Raw genomic sequence first — 5,763 nt, 5'->3', positions numbered from 1 at the left:
CAGGGCACCTGAAAAAGGGAAGGCAAAGTTGATATTTAGGGTATTTAAAAAAAAAAAAAAAAAAAAAGTGTTGAGGGGGAGGGGAGGTTGCTGCCAGGACTCTTAGGAAGTCATCTGGTGCAACCCCTGTTCAAGGCAGGATCATCCCCGTCTTAAACCCGCCCAGCTGAGCACTTGTTTAAACTGTATTTTAAAAACTTCCAGTCATGAAGTCTCTGCAGTCTCTCTAGGTAATCTGCACCTGAGCTTAGCAACTCATAGTCAAACCCTCCTAATATATCTAACCTAAATCTCCCTTGTCCTGAGTTAGGCCAGTTACTGCTGTTTTGTCTCATATGGGCACAGAGAACGATTGATCTTCATTCTCTGTCACACATGTATAATGTAATCAGTGCATGGGTTTGATCACTGAGTCGTCATGAGCATTTTAGATGAAGGGTGACCAAGTTGGAAGATGGGTGGCATGGGGATCCTCTGTGTATGGCATGGAGAAGATGGGGGAGAGGACAGGGAGGCAGCACAGTGGCAGATGGGGCAGGAAAAACTTGGAGAAAGAAGCAAAAAACAGAGCAGCAGATCAGGCAGGGGAAGGGAATTGGAGTGCCACTGGGGGAGGGTACAGGGCTAATTTGCAGCATGCCTGGCAAAAAGGTGGGTTGCCATTTTTGGTTGGTTTTGTTTTTATTTTTTGTTCTTTTTAAGACTAGGGATGGGCAAAATATGGCCCGTGGGCCAGATGCTGCAGGGCAGCCTGGCACAGCACGGGCTCTGGGAAGCTGCACCAAAAACAGCCCAGCAGCGATGAGGAGGGCTGCTTCCCTCCTCCCCCGTGCTGAGCAACAGTTTCTGCCCAGCAGCGCTGCAGGCCTGGGGCAGCAGGATGCACCATGGCTGGGCGGAGTGGGCGTGGGCAGCGTACTGTTGGCAGTGGTAGGGGAGGCACTGCAGAGCGCCCAGGCTCTGGGTTGTTGCAGGGAGAGGGGCAAGGGCTAACTAGCTGTGGGGGGTGCATGTGGGAGCTCCCATGCACACCCCACATCCTCAAACCCTCCTCCCCACACCTGCATGCCTCTGGGGGGAGCCCTGCTCACTGCTCCACGCACACACCGCACACGCACCCACACAGCCCCAGCCACCCTCCCCTTCCACAGCCCCCTACAAACCTGATACCTGCCCACACACCTACCCACCCAGCCACATCCACAGTACCCCCACACCCTACATACACTCACAACTCCCCACAAACCCCATACCCTCCCACACCCCTCCAAACCCCCCACAATATACAAGAGTAAGATTGCATTTTGAGCTCTTATGCAATCACTTCTATATATACAGCACAGATGCACAGAAATCAGGACAAAATATATTTTTAAACAAAATCAAAGTATTTTATTACAAATGTTTGATTTTTAGTATATAATGTGTTGGTTATTTTCTAGTTCCAAGACGGCAAACTCCCTTCCCAAAAGAAGTACTTCCAGGGCAAGGGGAGGGACTTCTGACAAAGGGGGCGGGACTTCTAGTCCCAAGATGGCCACTGGGGGCGGAGCCACCCTTGCAGACCTTGGCAGCTCACCAAAACTTGTTAAGCGGCCCTCCGGCTGAAATAATTGCCCGCCCCTGATTTTAGACCATCACGTTCTGGCACACTGTGAAACTAGAGGGCTTGAGTCCTCACCAGAAATTATTCTGATGCCTTAACGAAGCTGAACTCTGTTCTGCAGACGGCTTCCTTCTCGGGCTGCTCATGCAGAACAGTGTCAGATGTTTTTATTAGAGGAGGAGTGCGTGTGTGATTGGAGTGATACCTAGCAGCAGTTTTCTCAGTGGATAGTTTCAGAAGTTCATAAATCACGCCATGTGGGCTTGGTGGAGACTGAATTTCATGTTGTAGCCTGCAACGATCTGTGTGGCCTATGATTCTTCTCCCCCAGGATGTTGCGGCACCCTGGGGTGCCTTGAGATCCTTTCAGGGGTGCTGTGTAGTGCCAGGCAATGTTAGCAAGGTTAGGTATGCAAACACGATTCTCATGATAAACCCAGGGGTTTCAAATGGGGATATGTCGTGGTAAAAACGTTCTGATCGGCCGCGGTCTTCCAGACTTCTTTGCAATAAAGGAATTGCTGCTGGTTTTCTGCGGTCAGAAAATGAAGGAAAGCTAGGAGCTGGCATTGTCCCCGGATGTGGGGGAGGGCTCGAATCTTAAAAGGTTGAGAACCATTGGTCTAGCCACTCTCGAATTACCCCAGCAATCCCCGAATTGGTACAGACTATGTCCATTTCATGCTTGAGAGAGAATTTAAGCAACCTGAATTGTAAAATGCCTAAAACACAATTGCAAGTGAATTTAGTTTTCCATTTTTTTGATTGCTTTAATCTGTAGTCCAAAATGACTGCCTGTGTAGCAAGTACAAACACAAATACAAGAAACGAAAAATTAGGCCTCGGGTTCTGCCAGACATTTGAGGACAGGCCTTGCGTTGAGCCTTGTAGCACGAAGGCAGAAGCTTAGTGCTGACCGTCATGTGCCGCTATTGTGCTGCACTCTCCTACTTTGCCTTGTCGACCATTGAAGACGGACACCGAGCATTTTATCCATTTTTTGACTGTATTGGGAACCTTCCCCTGCGCTGGTGAGCTTGCATTGTATCTCTGATACATTAACCCGGCCTCGTTCCTCTGAGTGTTTGACATAGCTGGAAAGAGAATCGCCATAAGGAAGCTTAACCTTGAGAAATCACTTGAATCTCCTAAACCATCCTGTTTTGACAAGGATTCAAGCACTGAATGAATGCTGTGTTTCTATGGAAATACAGTGAAGCACAGACCATAATCCTGTATTCCTTAAGCAGTTTGTTTTCATCCCAATTCTTAAAAACAATTATGATTTTTAAGGCAATGTTCAGTGCAAGATGAAAGGGGCACGATTTCAAATTCGATTAGTTCGCTCACGCTGAGCTATTTACAAATGACGCCGTTCAGTGGTGATACAACTTTTGTTCACTGTGGTTTGAGCTGTAACAGTGTACAGCCTGGACCGTCTTCTGTCTCACACACGCGATGTTGGAAAGCTGCATCTATTAAATAGACACTTTTCCTACCTAGGATACAACCAAACCATGCAGATCTCTCCGAACCGCTCGAATGCAGCATTGTTTCTGCGCTGTGTGTGAATGAGACAAAAATAGCACCTTTCTGCCCTGCTGGTTAATTAGGTTATGGAGCTCTAGAGTTAAATCTTTCATTTCTTGCAAAATTTTACAAAATCATGTCAGGGTTACTGAATTTGTGGCCAATAAGGCAAAAATGAAGGCTTAGTGGGAATGTCGCTTTAAGCTATTAATCCTGAGAGTGGCAACATCGTTGTCTTTATTACATTCATAATTTAAAAATCCTATCTTGGAGGAAGCGTGGATGCTTGTTAAATATATTCTTTCAGTGGAAAGTGCTAAGAAATCAGATCATTAAAATACAAAATCATAAGAGACACTAGAGCCTTGCCGGGAACAATAATTACTATTTATATGTAATAGGCATCGGGAGCCGAAGAGATGAGCCTTGGTTTGCTTGTGCCTGAACTTAATGGATTTTACAAGTAACGGACTAGAAGGATTTGGGGAGTGAATTTAGCTTTCTGAGCATGTAACATTTCAGCCAGTGTCATTTAAACATAAAATGCTGGAAACTGGGTGAAATCTTGAGAAATAAACTGCCGTGTTTTCTTTTTTTCCTCTGAAAAGAAGCAAGTGGGACACTTTCAGGGAGCTTCTTCCCCCACCCATACACGTTCTGGCCACCGTTCATTCCTGTAACTTTCACATTAGAGTCAAACGCTCATTCTGTCTCTCCAAACGTGGCACTAATCCCCTCTTGAAGGTCCCAGTTGCTTCCAAAGAGACCAATGTGCTTCGGAGTTACTCAAACCCTGGATTTTGGAGGGTTGGTGGAAGGAGGGTCCTAGTCACTGAGGAGCCTTGAAACCGATATTACAAGAAAAGTAAAACCTATGACGAAAGGAAGAGCTGCTGCAGGAGTCAAAATTGCATTTAACTGCATCAAGGGACTTCGGTGGCAGAGCTTGGAATGCAAGGTAGGTCTTGTTTCTGCTGTCAGACGCTCGTATGCGGTACGGTCTGGCCGTGCGATGCAAACCACCTTGGGGAGCAGACGATAACTACAAAGCAGCATGGCGACCGTCCTGCTGAGCTGCAAGGGAGGGCGCTCTTCATCTCGCTGTAGCTTGAATTGCACTGGAGCCATCTCTGTCTTTTTGGAAAGATGACCACTATTATGGCAGTGGTCTTTGAAGGGGGTAGACATGAGCTAGCCCAGGACACTGCTGTCCCGTCCCGTGTGTGGAGCGCTGTTTGCTGGATACGTGCACCTAGAATAAGGTTACCTGAGCAGCACTGGTGACAGCAGGAGAGGGGGAAGCTGCTCATGCAGCACTTGAGAGGGATGTTGTCTAGCATGGGTGGGTTGATGCTCTGTCTTTCCCTGATGACTCCTGCAGAGCCGGCCCATCAGCAGTGCCGGACCACAGCACTCTCCTCCGCAAGCATGCTGGAGGCTCCCACAGACGAAGCAGGTCTCTTGTTGTTATGCCATTGATTTTAAGACATTGTTTTTCGAATGTCCCAGTTGCACAGATTTCCACCCTCCCTCGTTCCTGGGATTTGTATAGTTGCAGATTTCTCTAATTATGCACAACAGAAATATCGCCTCCAATTTTCTTTGATACGCCAGTCGGCTCAGCAACCATCTTGCACGTTGCTTTCACAGGGCAGTGGCAGACCTTGGGGCATATTTTCGTGGAGTTTGGAAACCTGATTCTGATGTTTTTCTTCTTCCCAGCAGACCAGGCTTGTACAGACAATCTGTTTAACTGAACTTCAATGGGGTTTGTTTATGCAGATGAAAATACAAAAATCTTCAGCCTCGCCGTTACATGTTAAGGATGCTGCTTTTGTAGTTTGCAGTCGGCCTTCTGTAGATGTCTCTCTTTCTCGCGCCTAAAACGGGCGTTCCTGTTTTCGGCTGCTGTCGTCCATCTTTCTCGGCGTTCCGGTCTTGCAACTTAATGTACAAAGAGTCCTGGTTCATCTAATTGGTGTTAGTCACCTCCAAAATCCTGGCGGTAGCCATTTCTGGTCCTTCTGGTGTGGGTTGTACAACTTGGAAGCCTTTAAAGAGAGACGATTCTTCCCTGCCCCGCACACACACACACCCACCCACCCACCCACCCACCCAAGGATGGATCAGAAGTTATTTTTGGAAATTTGGGTCTCTGAAGGGACGGGGAAGGGAAGCACTCAAAACTACTAGCTAGCTTAGAACATCTTGGGGTAGATAAATTTATCATTTTACTTGTGAGACCCCAGGCTGTGCACTGAGCTCGGCATAGGAGCCTCTCACTGACTGGGTCCGTGGTAAGATGACAGCCTAAGTCCTTTTGTCCAATTTCTTTCTTTTTTTTAATTGAATGCGCTGCACCCTTTTCTGAAATCCAGGATCATGTTGCAATCTGCTGTCGAACCGCTGGGTGTCACCCAAGGACCACATTAAAAAAAATAAAAATCGGTGGAGCTTGGGGTGTAGGACCCCGATGTTGGCAAAATGGACCATAGGAAGAAAAATCCTTTTGCTGCGTGTCTGCACGTTTCTGAGTGAAATCAGCACCACATTTGAAATGCATTTAAAAATCTGTTTTAAAACCCCTTGCACCCTCAAACCCACTGCCAAAGCCTATGCAGTGTGTG

Source organism: Alligator sinensis, unplaced genomic scaffold (assembly GCF_000455745.1).
Source record: "Alligator sinensis unplaced genomic scaffold, ASM45574v1 scaffold301_2, whole genome shotgun sequence".
NCBI classification, from domain to species: Eukaryota; Metazoa; Chordata; order Crocodylia; family Alligatoridae; genus Alligator; species Alligator sinensis.
The sequence above is the reverse complement of the archived record's forward strand: the minus strand, read 5'-3'. Positions refer to the sequence as shown.